The sequence below is a fragment of the Malaclemys terrapin genome, chromosome 2, assembly GCF_027887155.1.
Source record: "Malaclemys terrapin pileata isolate rMalTer1 chromosome 2, rMalTer1.hap1, whole genome shotgun sequence".
NCBI lineage: Eukaryota > Metazoa > Chordata > Testudines > Emydidae > Malaclemys > Malaclemys terrapin.
This window is the reverse complement of record NC_071506.1, coordinates 143,699,496-143,720,017: the sequence shown is the minus strand read 5'-3', so window position 1 is coordinate 143,720,017 and position 20,522 is coordinate 143,699,496. Positions and strand designations below refer to the sequence as shown.

General features: G+C 58.2%; 1 protein-coding gene across 2 annotated transcripts in view; it reads right to left on the bottom strand.

Annotated features, from left to right (window-relative positions):
* Positions 1-20,227, bottom strand: part of ZMIZ2 (zinc finger MIZ-type containing 2) — a 45,109-nt gene extending 24,882 nt beyond the window's left edge. For both annotated transcript variants that reach the window (XM_054018132.1, XM_054018133.1), the window contains exon 1: positions 19,944-20,227. The gene's annotated coding sequence lies outside the window, so the exon portion shown is untranslated. The remainder of the gene's footprint in view (positions 1-19,943) is intronic.
* Between the last annotated feature and the right edge of the window lie 295 nt (positions 20,228-20,522).

Here is a 20,522-nt window from a genome sequence, read left to right as displayed (position 1 = left end):
GAGGGGGAAGGGGGCTGCTGGCTGGGCCCTCAATGGCAGGCTGCTTGGCTGGTGCTCCCAATGGGGGAGGGGAGCGCATGAGCTCAGCCGCAGGAACAGGGGCAGGATGCAAAGGGGCTGCGGGGGAGGGAGCCCGGTGCATGGCGGGAGGGGGGGTGGGAGCTGCACATCCCCCCTATGAGCTGCAGGGCTGGGGGGAGGCCTGAGAGGGGAGCCGGGGGAGGGGTGTTCACAGGTGCTCTGCTTGCGACAGGAAAACTACAGCAAGGATTGTTACATCTCCAGCACTGAGCCCTCCCCCCCCCCCCCCCCGCCAGCCCACCCACTTCCCCTGACCGGCTGGTCCTTAACTAATGATCCAGCCCCAGTGAACGGTGTTGAACCCCATCTCTAACTGACAGGATGTCCCCAATCTCCAACTCCAAGCACCCACCAGCCTTCCAGACACCCCCCTGAGCTCTGCCTACACCCACCGGGCACCTTAACAAAGACCTCACTTTTATTAAGTTCAACCAGCCGTCCCCCCGCTGCAACAGCTAAAATCCCAGCTCTTTGGGTCAGGGACTTGTTGTTCTAGGTTTGTCCAAAACCTGGCACTCTGGGGTCCTGGTCCGTGACTGGCACTCCTAGGCACCACTGCAGTGCAATTAATAGAGTAAGACAGAAAGTACTCAAGTTTAAGGTCCCACTAGTAGCATCAGCTCAGCACTTATGTTATGCTGCACATTTGATCCCAAAGAGAGGAACAGAGAATTCAGGTGTGAGCCCTGGGCTGAGGTGGCAGTGCCATGGGAGTCTTAAGTTCTGAACATAAGAACAGCCAGACTGGGTCAGACCAAAGGTCCATCTAGCCCAGTGTCCTGTCTGCCGACAGTGGCCAATGCCAGGTGCTTCAGAGGGAATGAACAGAACAGGGAATCCTCAATTCTGCATGTATCTTTTTGCTCTGATCTCTGCGAATTTAGTGCTGCACTAACAAAGTTCTTTGGATTGAATTTCCTAGGTTTTTTAAGAGGAAAAAAATCCATTGCTTTCAGACATCCCTTCAACCAACAATAATGTTAATACTCCTAACCCGCACTCTTCATTGCTTTGCAAAGAATGGGAGAAACTGAGGCACACTTTCCCCTCACACAGTCACTTCCCTCCCTGGGTGCAGCCCCAGGAGAGGAATCCAAACTTAGGGGAGTGAATTCACCAAGCATCTCGCAGGCTAGTGGGAGAACTGGCCATAGAACCCAGTCTCCTGAGTCCCTATCCAGTGCTATATCCACTAGGCCACACAGCCTCTCCAGGACAATATTCGCTAGCTGTGCACAGATCCTGCTAACAGACCAAGATGAGCAGGGTCAGAGCCTCATCAGGGCTTCGTCCACACAGATCCACTTGTCCAGCCCTTAGGACTTAATATCTACTGCTCGAGCTCAGCGTGTGATTTTCAACCATTCGTACCTCAGTCACTAAACCAAAAATATTTGGTCTCTAACCCAAGCCAAGGCCACAGTCCCCAGGAAAGCCCTGGAGTCAAACCTCAGTCGACTCTGCCCTGAATACGGCTGGATATTTTCCCCACCTCCAGTGACTCAAATGGCTTTTGCTCAAATTTTCCAAAATAAAATAATAAAAAAAAAACACAATAATTTCCTTCAGGCAGACCCCCCAAGCCTGGAAAATTCCTGCCTCAGACAGCGCATGTTTTGGAAAACTGTGAACATCCAAGGGCTCGTTTGGATTAAAATGTAGAAACAAAATCTCTCAAAGCCTTTTAGAAGAGCAAACAGCACGTTCTGGTCCAGTGTCAGACCCCATTGCCCCTTCCCCATAGCTCTTCTTCCAGACTAAGCACAGCTGCAGGCTAGAACATCAGTTGCAACAATGTGTTCCCATTTATCACCCAAAGAGAGAAACACAGTAGGTCACATGCACACACTGCCATTATAAATTAACCCTGTAGTTACTGGACTAAAGTCCAGTGGTGTGCAAAGCACATGTCTAACCTTCCTAATATCAGCATTATGAACCCACCTAACTCAGCTGTCTCCTGTACATTCCGATAATCAGGCTCTTTCCTCCACTGCAAGGCCCACCCTGCTCACTGGGGGGAGGAGAGAGGTGTTTTGGGCCACACACAGGCAGGGCTGCCCGGGGGGCAAGTGGGGCAATTTGCCCCAGGGGCCCCCAAGAGAGTTTTCAGGGGCCCCCCACGAGAGTTTTCAGCGGGTCTTCGGCGGCAGATCCTTCAATGCCACCAAACATATCTGGAGCGAGTGAAGGCCCCGCTGCCAAAGACCCAGAGCTTCTTCCGCTTGAGGTCTTTGGCGGCAATTCGGCAGCGGGTCCTTCACTCGCTCTGGGACCTGCCGCCAAAGTGCCCTGAAGACCCGGAATGGAAGGACTCCTGTCGCCGAAGACCCCAGGCCCCCTGAATCCTCTGGGCGGCCCTGCACACAGGTCTGTTTGTGACCCCCTCACCCATACACACCGAGCACCCCATAGGCCCAGCACTGCCATCCCAGCTAACAGTGCTGGGGCAATGTGGTTCCTGGCACTGCCCAAACACAGCACCCTCTTCCCTAGTGCTCAGCAAGGGGCTGGGCTGGGGTTTGACTAGCAAATAGCAGACCCTGATTGGACCCATGCACTGGGGGTGGGGTGTGGGGGGGAAAGAAGTGCCAGGACTCTTCTCCAAAGCCCTGGGTGCAAGGGGGATGCCCACCTGCACCCCCCCCCCAAGATAGGGAAATTCAATTCGGCTCTCTGACTGCCCACAACACAACAGCCACTTCAACACTGCGTTCCTAGCACCAGGCCTCCGAAGCCTGTGCACAGATCCAGGTAGTGTTCCCTTCCCAGCACTGGGCACCCAGAGCCCACTCCACGGGCACAGATCCAGGTCAGGTTCTGTCCCAGCACTGGGCACCCAGAGCCCGCTCCAGGGGCGCAGAGCCAGGTCAGGTTCTCCTCCCAAGGGCTGTACCCAGCCCCTTTTCCATGGGGCAGGGATCAGCTTCTGAAATTCTGCTTTCAGTCTCAGCCTGGGGAATCCAGCCAGTGGGGCAGACAGCCAGATGTAAAATAAATCCTTACTCCACCCCCCAGGGCATGGCCCCCGGGACATCCTGCTACTCCTCACCTCAGCTCTGCATCACCCTTCCCCCAAACAAGAGACATCCATGAGCCAAGTCTCCCCCTATCCCAACCACCCCCCAGCATTCTTCCCCCTCTTACAATTGGTGATGCCTGCTGAGCTAATGGGGGTGGGGCTTTAACCAGCTCCCTGCTTCCCAGAGCCAACCAGCCAATGGGGGGTGGGGGAGGTCAGGGTCAGACCACACATCAGGTTAAGGGATCTCTGCACAATGGCAAGTCCCACCAGCCCAGACCCCTCCCTCCCAAGTGACCCCCTACAGCTGGGCTCTGCACTCTCTTCCCCAAGGCTGGCAGGCCAGGGCTAGTAATTTAGCATGAGGGCTCAGCAAGACCCAGTCCTAGCTCTGGCTGCAGTGGGCTGGCCCCAGCCAGGGGGCTCTCCCTGAAAGCCCCTCCCTGGGGTTTGTCCTGTGATGGAGACAAGCTGGAGCAGCAGAGACACCCGCCTGCCCCCTCCCAGCCACAGCCCCTCTGGAACAGTATGGCCTTCTCCCCGCAGGAGCCAGCACCAAGAGAGGCTGCAGAGGAGAGCATACAAACAAGGGATTTCACTGCAGGAAAACTCCTGCCACTTCCTTCCCATGGCACCCTTGGGGAGGGCGGGGGTCTGTAGCCCCAGGCTGCCACCTGAGTGGGGCAAACCCCACAACATCTCCACCCAACTCTAGTGCTTCCTAAGGAGCTCCAAGCAAACATTAACCAATACAGCCCCAGATTCCCGGGTCAGGCTCATTATCCCTGTTAGAGGTGCGGAAAGCTGAGGCACAGAGAGGTGACGGGATTTGGCTGAGGTTACTGGCACAGAACCCAGGAGTCCTGGCTCCCAGTCCCCCCGCTCTAACCACTAGACCCCTCTCCCCTCCCAGAGCTGGGGATAGAACCCAGGAGCCCTGGCTCCCAGCCCCCTTGCTCTAACCACTAGCTCTCCCTTCCTTCCGCCAGTCCCATGTTAACACACTAGCTCCACACAACAGGATTTTGCTGGCACCAAAGGGAGGGAGAAGAGCTAAGCAGCACTGCAGCTGGTATCCAGTCTCACCTGATCACTCAGGCTAAGAATCAGTTTTCAGACTCCCCCTCCATTTTCATTAGCTCCTCACACAAGATCACCTGAAGTTGGATTTTTTTTTTAAGTGATCAAAATTCTCAACAGTTTTTCAGCAAAACTGAAAAACCAAAACAAATCCACTTCCCTCCACCAGGGCATATTCTATCCAGACTGCTATTGAGGGGGGCTTCTGCAGACCCCCAAACTCTGCTCTCTTCCCCCTCTCTATCTGCACGAGACCAGTCCCTTGGCAAAAAGCCTGAGTTACGATTCCCTAAGATACCCATATTTAGGTGCCTGTCTTTGAGGATCTGAGCCTTGGAGACTCGGTGAATACAGACGCTTTTCACGCAGGTTGTAAGTACACTTGCTGTGCTGGCAACCACTTTGCTGACTTCTAGCCTTTCAAACTAATTCAAGGTGAGCACGGGAAAGGGGCTACACACCTTCAATTTGCATAGTTCACAAGGAACGTTTTTAGAAACGACTGTGCAGATGGCATTTTAATCCAGTTAAGATCTGGTGTATTTTTGCCACGAGGGAAGTGCTCTGTTGGAAAGGCTGAAGGGAAAAAGGAACATATTTGCACAGAAATTAAACGGGTTTTGGCAGGAAATTATTACCGAGATTCATCTTATAACAAAATGCCGGCTTCCCAGAGACCCCCTTGACCTGCTTACTTAATGTTCCCACAAAGGATCTACCTTTTAAACAGAACGACAAATTAATTTCTTTTTTATTGTTAGCAGCAAGACTTTGTATTGGAAAAATGTGACTTCTCTTCCTATGGAATTGTGGTATAGTAAAATGTGAACTGGCCTTGTCACGGAAAAGCTTTCACGCGCAAGAGACATTGAAAAGAGGATAGCTATTTAGAACTTGGTCATCTTTTTTAGTGTACTCAAAGGAAGAGGGCTCCCCAGCCAGCAAGCCAGGTTCTTTAGCCAGATTCTTTGACTATTAATCTGATCCTGAATAAGTAAAAAGTAATGTATGATATAGTATGGCAATGTTTTATTGTAACTTTGCCTTAATAAAAAGTTTAGAAGACAAACAAAAGAACTAATTGCAATGGTTTCCTTCAGACTCGGCTTGTTTGGCAGATCTCAGCAAGATCTAAAAATGAAGCCAAGTTTGAAAAGAACAGAGGTGTGGTTTTAAACGTTAAGAATGTTTAGGGATCACTACTGACATGAGATTTTCCTTTTCCCCACTTATTTATCTTTAAACAACTAGGAAATTAAATGCAAAACTACATTCCACTGTTATATGCATTCAAGTCAAGAACAGCAAAAGTTCAGGCCAACCACATATCTCCTTAACTCTGCCTCCTTGGATCATTTGCATTATGATACCGTCATGCCCACATTCTCCTGGATACAAGTGTAGCTGCAGAAATGAAAGACACAGTGTTACCCTGGGTTATGAGACCCTACAGTTGAAAGTTGTGTCAAAATGCAAGCACCTAAGGGGGCAGAGTTGATGGAGAACACAGACAGAGGCACTTGGTTAAACTGTTCACTCTGATTTGGGCATGTCCTATTGATCAATTCGTTGTGGAATGTGTAAACTACATGATTAGCCTTGTTAATGGATGAATGAGGGTGGCAGTGTTAGCACAGATCCAGCAACCCCTCTCCAAACCGGACACAGACTTCCCAGTCTTCCTGGAAACACCAGAGATTCGCTAACCCACAGAGCATTTCTGTGCTGCCCCCTGCCCTGGGACCCTGGCATGGCCTCTGCAGCAGGGCAGAGTTAAGGACCATGCGACTGTGTGTTATAGACCATGGGGAGCCGCTGCAGGGCGATCCTCTAAGCATCGGAGAGGCACCTGATGACCTCCCAGGGGTGCAAAGACAATGCAGGGCACCTCACCCCATGCCGCACAAAGACCGTCCTATCCCTCAGGATGAAGGCCAGCTTGCCACCCCCACCCTTCTCCCATTGCCTCCCCATAGCACTATAAAATCATCACACTCTTGAAAATAGCTGGTGGGAGGGAGGCCGTGCGTCCAGAGGGATTCCCCGCATCTCCTGTAGCCTGGCTGAGTGAGCGGGTCAAGCACCAGCAGAGCAGATGCCAGGCCCACTTGCCCCATGCTGAGTGGGGAGGGGCATTCCACCATATTGCAGCGTGCGTGTGTATGTGTGAGAACACCAGTGCTTCTGTGATGGCTCAGATACAACAGCCGCCTGCAATGCCTCCCTCTGACCCCCGCAACACACAATCCCTTCTCTCTGCCCTACTCGCCCTCCAGGGACCAGCCGGCCAGCTGGGGGGAAGGGGCAGCTGGCAGCTCTAGCGGGGGCAGTGACTAACCCTTCCATGGGGCCCTGAGTCACTGGCGAGGCCCCATGGCCTGCAACCAGCTCTGCGGGGGTAGGCTACAGCACGATGCCCAAAGCCTAGGGCCTTGGCATGGAGCCCTGGGGGGCTCTCTGCCTCCCTGCCCACATGCCACAGTGGCACTCCGCCCCCAACACCCTTCTATTGCTGTAACTGCCCCATCTGACCTGCACCTGTGCCAAGCCCTGCCCCGGCTCCCTGGCACACAGGGGCACCAGAGCCTGCGGGTAGAACTGGGGACACTGTAGCTACCAGACTCTGGCTGCCCTGATGGGAGCAGGAGCCAGGAGAGAGCCCAGGCACTGGGCATGCTGAGCCCCATCTGGGTGCTGATGCGCCTTACCCCTGCCCATGGGGTGCCAGTGCCCTGTTTCAGACCCGGGTGCCATCCATCAGCATCTGGCCCCTCCTGCACTCCGGGGCAGGGCCCAGTGTCTCTCCCTCCCATTATTCCCACAGCCTGGCCCATGCCATGGCAGGGCAGAGCTCTGCGGGGATGGCCATGGCGATTGCCTTGGCCCTACTCCCATTTGGCTGCCAACGTCTGGAGCAGGTCCATGGCACATCCTGCAGCTTTGAGCCCGGCACGGGCACAGCGTTCCCATGGTGGGGTGGGTGGGAGAATGTGCTGTCCTCCAGGAGCTGCTCCCAGTTCAAACCAATGTCCTGCAGTGGACAAGTTTAAACCAGCTTCTCCCCGGCATGGGTAGCAGCTGGTGCTCTCTTAAACTCCAACTCCAGGCCAATGCTTGGCAAGAAAGGGATGTCCTCAGCACTGGCCCAGGGAGGATTCTGGAGAGCAGAGAGTCAAGGGGAGAATGTCCCCCTGTCCAGCAACGTCTGGGGAGGGGGGACAGCTCTGTACGTCCATGCTCACCCCAGGTGCTCACTAGGAAAACTGAGACATGGGGCAAGGTCCTTGCACCCAAGCCCCCTGCTAGCCGCCGGGCAGGGATGCCAGTTTGCCAAAAGCTCCGTGCATTAGCCCTTTGCAAAATAGCAGAGAGAATCCAATCCCGCCCCCTCCCCATCTCAGGGATGAAGAGCTAATCCATGGTCTTGAAGCAGGATGGCTGGGGGCCCCTGTGCCAGGGGGTACTCGGATGGCTGGAGGAGTTGAGGCTCCTTCCCCAGCCCCCACCTGGAGGGAAGGACTACTCTCCCCTAGGGCACAATTCTCTGGCTTCTCCGTGCTGCTCCTCCTGGGGAGCTGGGCTGGGGAAGGGCCCTGTCCTAAGCCTGCCAGGGCCCCTACAGGTGCAGTACGGGATGGGGGGGTGGGAGGTGAGAAAGGAGTAAGTGCTGGGCCCCAGTAGCTGGCTGGGGTGTGTGGGGTGGACGAGTTGTGCAGTAGGCTCCTCCAAGCGGGCCTGCCCTGTGCTCCCTGGTGGTGACCGTCTGCCTGCGCACAGCTCCCCTGCAGCGCACATCTGTGGCTTCTGTGCTTCTTGCAGAACATGTTCCTGGAACAAGGAAACAGCCTGTTCCTTCCCAGGGATTATATCCCAGGAGGCACCGCAGGAGAGGGCAGGGGGGCCGACCTGTGAATCAGTAGTAGGGCACGGGGCCTCCTCCCTGCGCCCAGGGGCAGAGGCAAGCTTTACTGCCTTAACCCCTTCCCTCTGCAGCAGGCCTGAGGCCCTCTCTGCTCCTGTGGGAGGCCAGTCTTGGGAACTGGCAAAGCTGCTGGAGGCCAAAGCACACGGAACCACCCCGATGTAGTCCTCTGTGGAGCTGTCAGCAAACCCACCCAGGGGTGGGGATGCCTGGGGAGAAGTGGGGTAGGTGCCCTGGCACCCCCAGAGGCAACCACTGAAGCAGCAGGACAGAGACCGCAGGTCCTGAGGTGCACTGAGCCACTAGGCTCGAGGGAAGCAGTGCTGGCCTGGAGCTAGGGGCCTCACGCTGCGGGTGTCTGGCTCAGCTGCTCCACTTTAGCAGTAGGATGACCAGATGTCCTGATTTTATAGGGACAGTCCTGATTTTTGGGTCTTTTTCTTATATAGGCTCCTATTATCCCCCACCCCCGTCCCGATTTTTCACACTTGCTCTCTGGTCACCCTATTTAGCAGTTGCGGATGAAACCCGCTCCAGCGTGTCGCCCCAGCGTGGCCTCCTGCAGCTGCCCTCCCCACCCCGATATCCCCCACACACAGGCCTCCGTGCATGTGGGGTCATGGCCAAGCTCACAGGGTTTAGTGATTTCTAACTGGGACTACTAACTTATTCCTCCTGCTGGGAGAAGCCGGGACTGGGAGCTCCCCCCACAGCCAGCTGCCCTGCTCCCCACAGCACCCCCTGCTGGGAGAGGTCATGGCTGCAGTAGCTGGGAGCTCCCTGCACTCCCACCCTCTTCCCAGCAGGCCCCCTCTGTAGCTGGTTTTGGGGCAGGGGTACTATCCCGGGGACGTTCCAGGGCCTGGGATGCTGCAGGGTGTGCAGGGTGGGTGGGGAGAAGGTGCCTCCCCCTCCCCGCGCAGATTCTAGGACTCTGAGCATGAGGTAAGGAGCAGGGGCCCAATGGGCACAGCCCTCCCTGCCCCTCAGGGCCAGGCTGTCCCAGGTGGGAGAGATCATCAGCACCGGGGGGCCCAGGCACCTGGAAATGCAGTTGCCACTTCCTGGGGCAGTGGGGGAGGGGAAGGGGGGGGTCACCCCCGGATGTGCCTCAGCGCCTGCAGTTCCTGTGCAGGCCCCGGTGGTCTCTACGCCCCCGCGGCAGAGCAGAGCGCTGCAGTCTCCACACACAGCTGCTCGGCGTGGGGGGGGGGGGGAGGAGGCGGGGGGTGTCGCCCAGCAAACTGTGCCAAGCAGTGTCCCGTGGCCCCTTCTGCTAGGGAATCCCCCCAGCCCCACTAGGAGAGAGCCCCCTCTGGAGCATGGTGTCACACTGGCAAGGGAGAGGTGCCTGCAGCCCACATGAGGGTCAGACCACCCTTACAGCTAGTCAATGGCTGATCTCCAGCTGGGCCAGTGCCTGGCCAAAAGCGGGGTGGGTGGGAGCACCAGGAATGGGGTGACATTAAGGCTGAATAGCAGAACCGCTGGCTCCAGCAGGCTGTGGGGCTGTCTCCTGGGATGCTGGAGCAAGGGGATTTTGAACTGGGAGCACTGGGGCAGTATCTGAGCCTTGTGCGTTGGGGAGCTCCCCATGTAAAGGATGCAGCATCCCCTCCCGGTGCCTGGGACTTGCCACCTCTCTGCTCCCCACCCTTGGACCTCTCCAGCACCTCTCTCTGCTGGGCAGCCTGGTGCCAAGGGACGGATCCATGCAAGTCACTCTGTGCACTGAGCTCTCAGCCAAGAAGCAGCCGTGAGGCCTTTGTGTGCAGCCAGGCAGGGCAGGTAACCTGATCCTGGAAAGGGGAGAGGCACCCCAGCCCTGCCCAGCAGAGCCCAGCTGGCAGCCTGCCAGGAACCCAAGAGCTGCAGCTCTTTGGCATGAAGTGCAGATGGCAGCTGCCCTTGTGTTTAACATGGAGGTTCAGGCCCTGGCACCAACAGCGCCCAATGGCACTGCCCTCCCTGAGCCCCACTTCTTGGTGGGAGAGAGGCACCATGCTGGGGCAGGGGGCAGACACTTGTGCTGCCCACCGGCAGCTCCAGCAGAAGCAGGACCCACGCCCTGCGTGTGTGTGGAGGGGGGGTGGGAGGGGATAGCACCAACAGCAAAGCAGGGGACTCTGGGGGGCTGGGTTCGTGCCCCCTCACAGCAGCAGGACCTCCTCAGGCATGGGCACAGGTCCAGCATCAAGAGACACGGCAGCAGTGCCTGGGCTCCCTGGGTTTAATCACAGGTAGAGAGTGTGGCTCTGCTGAGCATAACGACCTCACAAGTGCTGTGTGCCCAGCCATGCCATCCCCTTACCACCTGCAACCTCCTCCAGGGCCTGGCATCAAAGCCCCTTGGCCAGGGCACTTCATGAGGGACAGAGTGGGTGCAACGCACTGCGCTGTGGCTATTGTCTGCCTCCCTGCGGAGCAGAGCTCAGGTGGCCCTGAGGGGCCGGGCATTAATCCCACTCCTGGGCCAAATGCTGGGCCTGGCTAGCAGAGAACACCCCCTTCTGAGTTCTTCACCACAAACCCTGCAGGCCAAGTCCTAACTTTGGCAATACCTGCAAAGCACCCCCACACCCCCTGCAATGCCAGCCCTGATCCTGGACCTCATTAACCACTTCTACTGACAAGGCAGGAGCCCAGCTGGCTCTCCCAGAGGCTGTGCAAGTGCTCACAGGAGCCAGAGGCAACTAAAGGCAGCAGATCCAACACCGCTATGCCACGGGGGCACCGAGCAGGGATCTGCTATGGGGAAGCAGCTCCAGGGCTGGAGACTCAGCAGAACCCGGGTTGGAACCGAATGGGCCCAGAGTGCAGGGTGGGTGGGGTAGCACCTGCCCTTCAAACACGCTGCAGGAGCAGGGGGCACACACAGGCCAAATGGGGATGGCTAGAGAGTCGCATGGCTGGATTTAGTGCTGATCGCAGGAGCTGGCTGGAGAGCCCTGGATGCTGGACAGATACGGGCAGAGTAGCCTGCTTCCGCCGCCATGTCCCCCCTCCCCTGGAGAAACCAGCCAGTCTCTGGGGTCAGGGGGTCCTGGAACCCTGCGGAAGCTGCCAGTAAATGGGGGCTGACAGGGCAGTAACCTGTGTGCTGAGAACACGAGGGGCTAAATGACCCCCACTGCTGTCCCCAGCTCTCTAGGTCCTTCTCTGGCCCAGCACGTTGGAGCCTCGCAACACATTGATCCAGTTGGCATCTGCCAGGCTGTCTTCACACCCTTGGGATTCACCCTGCAGTGGGATTCTCACAAATAGGGGGTCCCTATCACCCTAGAGGGGCCCAATCCCATAGGGGAACTGAGCAGGCCGGAGACGGGCAGGGCAGGGCATCCCAGCACTGCACAGGAAATGAATGTGGGGGGAGGCATAAGAGACATTGAACTGGAGGAGGGACAGAGAGAGGCTGGGCTGGGCTGCCAGGGCATAGCCCAGCCAGGGCAGCTGGCCTGGCTGAGGTGCCTGACCCCAACAGACGATTCATAGCTGGGTATCCCAAGCGGAGGGAAGCAACAACCTCCGGCCTCTCAGCTGCTTAGGTCCCACTCCTGGGGCAGGCCTTCGCTCTTTATCCACCTGGGCGGGACCTGGACTGACAAATGGGTTGGGAAAGGCCCCCTGCTACCATTCCTCTGGGTTCTGACCCCAGGCCAGCCAGGCCCCAGGAGAATGGGCAGAGGGTGTTCCGGGAGGGATGGGGCTGGAGTTCAGAATAAAATCGGCCATTTACAGCCTAGAAACGATCACACATGGCTTGCACACGCTGTCCCTGATACACACACATGCTGTCTCATGCTCTCCCAGTGACACACAACACAAACACCCCAGTTCTCTCCCCCTTATCCTGTAAATAACAAAGCTGATCTATTTGAACTAGCGTTGGGCGGAGGGCAGCAGGGGGAGCCTGAGCATCTGTGGGAGCCCCTGGTGCTGGGGTAAGGTGGCTGGAACATGGAGGAGTCACTTACACCCACACACACACACTCTCCAGGAGCCTGTGCTGCCCCCATGGGGGGGCGGGGAAATGACACACCAGGGGGATCATGCTAATCAGTACTAAGAATGCCAGGAATGAGCGTACCAGCCACCCACCCACCACTCCCTGCCTGGCTGGATCCCCACCCCACTCCCCTGTGGGGCACTCACACACCCCTAGGCAGGGGAGGGGGAAATCACAGGGACTTTCCACACTGCCCCCCCTCCCCCCGGGGTGGGGGGAGGGCGCTCTGCAGTGACTTGCTCTGCTCCCAGCCTGGGGCAGCGGCTGGTATCAGGGGCTCCCCCGGCCCAGCGTTCACTTTCCAGGACATGGGACTCCCCCCCGCCCCCCACACACAGAGACGGGTACATCCAGCGCTGGGCAGGCTCCATCCTCATGGGACAGGACGCCCTGCTGGGGTCCCTGCGAGGGCCGCAGGAGATCAGGAAGCACAAAACCCAAGCCTCTGGGCTCAGGCTGGGTTGGGACCCTGGCGCCAGCTGGCCAAGGGGCTGAGAACAAGGCTGGGGAAGGTGGGGTCTGCTCTCTCTGTGCTCCCTGCTCCTCTGGCACTGGCCCCCATTGTGGACCCTTGGCAGCACCCAGCAGCTCTCCGTGGCGCCGCTAACGTTGAACAGTCAGATGCAGGAGAGGGATGGGACAGGGAAGGGGCAACAGGCAGAGAAATCAGCAGGGCAGGGGCCACAGCAGGGAAAGCGGCAAGGCCGGGGGCAGCCTTCCACCGCAGGGAGCGGGCTGCATATGGGCTGGTAGCACCAGGGCAGCGAGAGCAGCTGCACCCAGATGGGCAGGAAACAGAGGCCTCAGGTATAGCCATTCCAGGCCCATGAGCCTGCTGCAGCTGGCTGGCTGGCAGGGGCATGCAGCCTCCTGCCCGGGGACCCTACTCCCCTAACTCGCTGCAGGGTTCCTGGTCATCCTCACACACAGGGGCAGAGCACCAAGCACTGGTGATGCCGGGCCCCAAAGGGAGCTAAGAAGAGTCTCCCTCCCCCAGGGGGGCTGGGGTAATTCCAGGCTGATGGCTGGGTTTCTGCTGTAGGCCAGATGCAGACACTTTCAGTTCCCTCTTGTCTCCGCTCCTGGTGGGAGGTGCTGAGCCCCAGTGCAACTGTGACACCCAGCCGGCCGCACAGTGGCTCAGATCCAGAGCAGCTGAGCCAGCACTTGGCTGTCCCTCCCCCAGTGCAGGGTATCGGATCTGCTCTGACCCAGATTCCCAGGGGCCTGAGACACTGCAATCTATCGGGGAACGAAACAACGTGCCGGCTCCATGCGTGGCCCCCGGCTGCTCGCCCAGCTCTCCCCACCAGAGCCTCCTCCTCTGCAGAGCCCACCTGTCGTTTCCAATCGTCCTCCAGCAGTGAGGGCACCCCCCACCCCCATCCTTCAGGGTCTTCAAGTGACAAGGCAAGACCTGAGGTGCCGTCACATTGCAGCCAGGTCCCCCTTGAGCTGGGGGGTTGGAAAATATGTGCACTTGCTGTCCCAGCCCCCTTGACACAAAGGTCCCGCCAGAGGGACCCTCCCCATCCTGCCCCAGATGGTGGCCTGGAAAGCAATCGGGTCAAACTTCAGGGTCAGAAGTCCCCGCTGGGTGTTTAAGGCGCTATCTTAGGTGGCACAGCCCTGCCCTCCTCCCCCGGATGCCCCTCCCCCAAGGGATGGAGGTCAGGATTGCCCAGATGCAGCTCGGAATTTACTCACAATTCCATTTCCAGGTCCATCCCCCAGGTAGGAACAAACTGTGGAGGGGCAGGCTCCAATTCCCCCACGCCTAGGAGCAGCAAGGAGAGACAGGCCCAATCCCCCCAGGGCCTGCCGGGCAGAGCCCCTCATGCAATGGGAGCTGTTAGCCCGACCCCACCCCCATAGTACCTCCCACTCAAAGGGACTGGCTCTGCCATCAGAGGCTCCTTTGTCATGGAAAAGAATCTGTGTGCTGGCCCCAGGACCTTTCACCTCCACCACCCCATGGCAGTGCCCCAGTAAGGCAGGGTCTTGTTACACACACGGGCGTGCACACACACTCCTCCTCCGCACATGCACATGCGTGTGACCCTCCCCAGTCAAACACACCAGGACACACGCAAACATGATCTACTCCTACTGCTCCTAGTCCTGGAAGGGATCTTCCAGGGCCAGGCAGGGCCATAACCATGAGAGGCTCCGGCAGAGCAGCCCCTTGGAAGTCTCTCTCGCCAGTTGCCCGAGGCCCTGTGACTCTGCTGGTGCTAGTTAAGCCGCCCCCTGCAGGCTGGCTGGGCCATGCTGGAAACTTGGCTGGAATCACAGCCTCTCCAATTGGGGGACTCCAGCCACCCACACCCTAATGGAGCTCTCCCCACCAGGGCATGAAGCACTGACCGGCCTGGTACCAAGCTCCGGGCACGGGTTGCACGGGAACTGATCTGCAGTCGTTCTGACACTGGCTGGGGGAGCAGCTATATATCCAGAAAAAGAAGAACAGGAGTACTTGTGGCACCTTAGAGACTAACAAATTTATCCAGAGCCGCTGCAGCGTATAAATCCCCATTTATCCTCCTGGCCTGGAGTGAGTGTGTAGAAACAGCAGGTTGGTTATGTGTTCCAGAGAGGCTGCTGGTTTCGGGAGGCTGACGCAAGGCTCCTGGGAGCAAATTTTCTGAGGCACTGGGCCCTCGCAGCTCCCAGTCAGTAAAAACATCCACTGTCTGGATGTAGGAGGACCAACAGGCCCAGCAAAATGGACTGTGTTGGGACACTGACTTAGGATGCTGATAGACTGGGATCCAGTCCTCCAATAACCTTCTGCATTAAGCTAAATAGATGGAGCTCCTGGAGTCTCTCATTCTAAGGCAGGTTTTCTAATCCTTGAGTCAGTCTCCTGGCTCTTCTCCGCCCCCTTCTTCAATTTATCAACATCCTCCTTGAACTGTGAGCACCAGACACAGGATTCCAGCAGTGGCTGCACCAATGCCAGCTACAGAGGGAAAAGAACCGCTCTGCTCCGACTCCACATTCTGTTACTTCTGTGTCCCAGGATCACATTAGCCCTTGCTCCAATCTTCCTGCAAAGGTGTAATGGCTTAGCTAGTCCTTGCCCTTTGTGCCAGGTGCTGTACCCCCAGTCAGCTGAACCCAAGCTCCCATGCTCACACTCACAGAGATTCTAGACACCAAAGGATTCAGGGAGGCTTCCATTCCAAACCTGCCTTCTCAGTTGCTTGTAACTTTTCAGTCCAAACTCACTTGACGGCTTTTTTGGGGGGTCTCCAACCAGGGAAATCCAGTGATGCCTTGGAGGGCGAGGGGGGGTGGGGAGAGGGGGAAAGAGTGGGTCATTCACAGATATTTTTCACTCCCTTTGCTAATGGAAGTGATAGGTTCCCCAGGGCCCACACATTCCCTCTCCTTTATGATCCCCAAGAGCTTGACACTTTCCCCTTGGCAAACACAAACTCAGTAACCTGGCCCTGTAGCTCTCTCTCTCTCTTTGGCTTTGCAGCCAGCCACTTGCGCACCGCCTGATGGCACAGGAATGCTCTGGCAAAGGTCTACAAAACAAGCCACGGTAGAGCAGGTACCCATCACCCAGGGTGACAGATCATGGGAGTCTCTGCAACAGTGACTGGAAGCATGAAGGCGGTGGCTTGATTGCCTTGGAGTTTAACTGCTAAGCAGCTCGGTGCCTGGCTAGCATTCAGAGGGGACACAGTGGCATGAGACTAATCTAAGATATGGTTCAGCAAAGGTTGGGGACCATCTGTTTCCTGGCCTCCGCCAAGAGAAATCATATTGCCCTTTGGTCTGTGCATGCCCTGTCCTGTGCTTGCTTTCTCGTGGCCCCCATGGGTCAAGATCAGACTCATCACGTGACTGCCGGCATTTCAGCCCGAGCAGCATGGCCATACAGTCCTGGCCATCAAGAGGGGCCAGGTGCTGCAGCATGCTCACTGATCGCAGGTGAGGGGCTGTCACACGCATGCTGACTGCTTGTTTTCTCCGATCTATTGGCAACCAGTTCCATTGCTTGACACAGCAGGACCAATTCACTAGGGAGCAAGATTAATGACAGATGGGCTCTGCTGCCCACTTACCTATGGCTGGCCTGAGTGCATCACTTCACATTCCTTTACTCCCCTCACCACCCCACGGGCTCAACCCAGACTCTGCTGTCCCCCCACCTCCTGCCAACCGGGCAGCCAGGGATGCAGCACACCCTGACCTTCCAAGACACTCACCCGGGGCCCGCCCAGCATTATATAAGTGGGTGGGTGGATGAGCCTCTGCTTAACCTAGTTACCTAGTGAACTATTTTCAACAAGCACCCGAGCCAACATGCAAGCTGTGAACCTGCCAGGTCAGCGGGCACCGCACCCAGTGGGGGAGGGCAGATACGGAGTCAGCCACTGTTCTAGCGACAGTGAGGGGCAGAGCAGGGGACCTGGGAGAGTTTCATCCGATTACAGCGAGGAGGGTTTGCAGCGGAGGCCGGGAGGCAGTGTCTGCCCCATTTCTGCCCCTCTCTGGGCTTGGGGAAAAGGGCCTTCCAATGAAAGCACAAGGCCCTGTTAGGGTCTGACTGGCTGAGAGCTCCATCCCCTGGGATGGCTGCTAGTGGGCCAGGCTCGGGGGCCTGGAGTTAGACGACCTTCTCCCCAGAGCTAACCCAGACTTCTGGCCCTCCTTCCACAGCTCTGCCCCCCTGCAGCCCCACATGCTAGGACTGGCATGTCTGGCCTCCTGCTGGGCCAGAGCCCAGCCTGAGCTTGGGGCTCCAGCAGCAGTCACACTGTGAAGGGGGCAGTCGTGAAGGAGCCAGGGCGTTTCTGGCAGCACTGAAGCAGACACCAGAGCAGCCTGCACTGCCATGCTCAGGATAGAGTTCACAATCCACAGGCGTAGGGCTGAAAGTCTAGGTGGAGATGTCACTTGGCAAGAAGTCTCCCTCTCTTCCCCAAATCCCTCCTGCTCATGGAAATCCCCTGAACAGGACAGGAGGGAAGCCACAGGAGTCTCTCAAAAGGGGGGGGGGGGGGGGAGGGAAGGGGAGATGTTCTCTGTGAGTCTTGGCCATAACAATCATCCACGCGTGGGCACTGTTCAAAAGAGCCCTGGAGCTGGAAGCTGCCACGCTCCAACCCCTAAAGCCACCTCTGGCTTCGCCATGGATTCCAGCGCCTGATTTTTGACCCCTCCCATGTGTGGACGGGATGGTGAAGGGCCAACACACTGCGATTACCCTAGAGAGCTAGTCTACTGGAACAGTGCCTATGCAGAGTCACCGGAACGTGAGCCCATTCATAGCAGTGGGACACGAACTTGCCTTGCACCACGGCTCTGGACCATCTCTCATCTGTGGGACCAGTGCTGTCAGCTCTTAGGAAACCAGGGAACAAAGTCACACCACAGCAGCAGGCTCCACCCAGCCTCCCCATCCCAGTGCATCCCACAGTGCAAACCAACCAACCCTTTCCAAGAGGTCATGCTACAGTGCCCAAGGGGTGGTGTCAAAGGGACAATAGATGGGCATGCCAGGCCAGGGCTGAAGCTAGCGGATTCTAGAGAAGACACTTAAGCAGAGGCCAGGCCTGCAGGAGGGTGGGGGAAGGTGGGATTTAGGAGCCTAGAGGTCAGGAGATATTCCCAGTATGCACTGTGTTAAGCTGATGGTAAGGCTGGGGCAGGTCTCAACAAGGGATGGGCCAATGGACCTGCAGCACTGTTGACAGCCAAAGCACTGGACCAGCCAGGTTGCCTGATTAGGTTGCAGTCCTTGGTGTCCCAATGGTGGGAAGAGCGTGACCGTGCTCAGCCAAGCATTACCCCGCAGTCAGGTGGCCACAGAGGGCAAACAGGCAGCCCAGGGTGTGTGTGTGTGGGGGGGGGGGGCAGATACCATATTTCAGCCCCACAAACACTCACAGTAAATAACCCTAGCCACACACTCCCACAATGAGCTCCCCCTCCAACCTCCTGCCACATGTCCCCACCTGGCCTGGATCTCTGCCGAAAAAACCCAGTGCACTGCCGTCCTAACGCTGGGGTAAAAGGGACCAGCTTAGAGACCAAACCACAAAAGACTCATGCAGCAGTTGCCCTGTCCCCTGTCTGCGGCCTCTCAGTCCACCCAGTTGTGACAAACTGGGGGTTCTACCCACACCACTTCTGAATCATGGCTGATTTTATTATATTGGATCCTGAAATCCCTGGTAGGAAAAAAGCCTCTGGGTATGTGGATCACCCATCAGATAGCTGGGCTAGGCCCCCACGGTGACCAATCAGTACCCACCGATCCTCTGTTCGAAGAGAAACATCCCCAGAAGTCAAGAGCTGCTGCTGCTGGGTCAGCTGCTTGTCCCCAAGGCCCCAGCAAAGCAAGCAGCCTCTTTGGAGGATCACAGCCATGCATGCCCCACGACCCATGGGCCTGTGTCACACCAGAGGAGGAAAAGGCAACAGTGCAACGCCAGATGCGCCCTGCAGGGGCAGGCAGCCCCCCACCCACGACACCTGGAGAGACTCTCTGTGCTCCCAACCCAGCATCCTCCAAGCTGGGAAATGCGGTGGGTGGGTCAGGCCCAGTCGGGAGAAGCCAGCTGGACCTGTGATGGCCAGTCTGCAGGAGGAGAGATTTCCCCCATTGCCAACGGTGTATCAGACAACAGCAAGAAGGCAGAAAACCTCTGGTGGCACAGATAAGCCATTGCTTGGGCGCTGCTGGGCAGAAACCAGAAGCAGCCTGCAGCTCATTCACCTAAACCAACACGCCACAGAGACACTGTCCAGGGCCTGAAAACCGGCTGGAACAGCCCGAGTGTCAATCTAGGACAAGCTCAAGGATTCCGCCCCCCCTCCGCCGGCCCAAGGCCTCTCCCTTCCCATCCATCTGCACTCAGCTGGGCCGGAGTCCTTGGCTGGAGCCAAGAGGGGGGAAGCCCCCAGACCGCAGGCACTGTCTGGAAACCCCCAAGCCCACTCCCACGCAGGCGAGGAAGCATCGCGTGTGAATTCCCAGCAACCCTGGGCTGTTTGGCAGCTCTCGCCACCCCGGCAGCCCCCTCCCAAGACCCCGGCCTCCGCCAGAGCTTGGGATCAGCTGCAGACCTGCCCCCTCTCTGTGCAGGGCTCTGCAGGCAGCCAGGCCCCAGGGCTGGCCCACGGCCCCCGACCCACTCTGGGCCCGTTCTTCCGGCTCCCACAGGCATCCCCCGAAGGGGTCCTGCCCAGTGCCCACCTCGCCTTGCCCAGCCATGCCCGGAGCAGCGTCCCCGCCAGCACTCCCCAGAACCTGCCCCACACTGCGCAGGCAGCCGCAGCTGGGCGGCAGCGGGGGCCCCGGATGGCGACCCCGCTCCAACCCCCCAGCTGGCACCCGACCCACCTCGCCCATGGCATCAGCTCTGTTGCTATGGAAACCCACTTTTTCTGGGCATCCATCAGCCCGAACCCGAATTCAACCGCAACCAGGAGCATTAAAAAAAAAATCAAACAAAAAAAAATACCAACAAAAATGGCAGCTTCCAAGGCGGAGGGGGGGGGGGGGGAAGAGAAGCCGGGGGAACCCCCCTCCCCGCCCTGGAGGGACCAGCCCCAGCGCCCCCGGCTTAGCCAGCCCCCCGATGCCTCCTTCCCCGCGGGCAGCCGGGCCGCTTGCAAAGGTTTTCCTTCCATGCAACAAAGGAGAGGGCGCAAAATATCCTCCCCTTCCCGACGCGCTGGCCTCGGGGGGCGCCTTCCCCAGCCCCCGGCGGGCATCCCCTTACCCCAGCCCGGGGACGCCGCCGCCCCCCCCCCCTCCTCCTCCCCCCGGGGCCGTGCCCAGCCCCCGCTCCGGCCCAGCCACTTACCTTCCAAGGAGACAAAAATGGCCCTTTGCCTTCCTCGCCCTCTTCCTCCCTGCGCGGCGTTGCTGGGGGGGGGGAGGGGGGCTCACTCAGCCTGCTGCTGGCCCGGCTCCATGGCGGGGGGGCGGAGGGGCTCGGCGGGGGGGGAAGGGGGGAGCTCGGCGGGCGTAACTAACAAAGCCCTGGCGCTGCGGCCCCTCCGTGCCCTGCCTCCGCTCCTGCTGCTGCTGCTGCCTGAGCCACCGCGGGGTGAGTGAGCCGCTGCGCGCAGCTCCCCACCTCCATCCTGCCTGCCGCCTGCCTCCCTCCCAGCTCCAATTGCACAATAGCAGCCCGACAGCCTCATCAATATTCATAGCCTGCTGGGAGGCTGAGCCCTCCCTCCCCCACCCAGGCGAAAGCAATGGAGCTCCTATCTAGAGGCAGGGGATTTTGGGGGGGGGAGGGGGAGTTGGCTGCAGCCCCCCCCACCCCCACTCGAGGTGGGAAAGACAAACAAAGGGCTTTGCTCTCTGCTGGAGGCCGGGTTGGCTGCACAGGGGCACTGGGATTTCAGCCCGCGCAGGGAAAGGGCAACTGCGC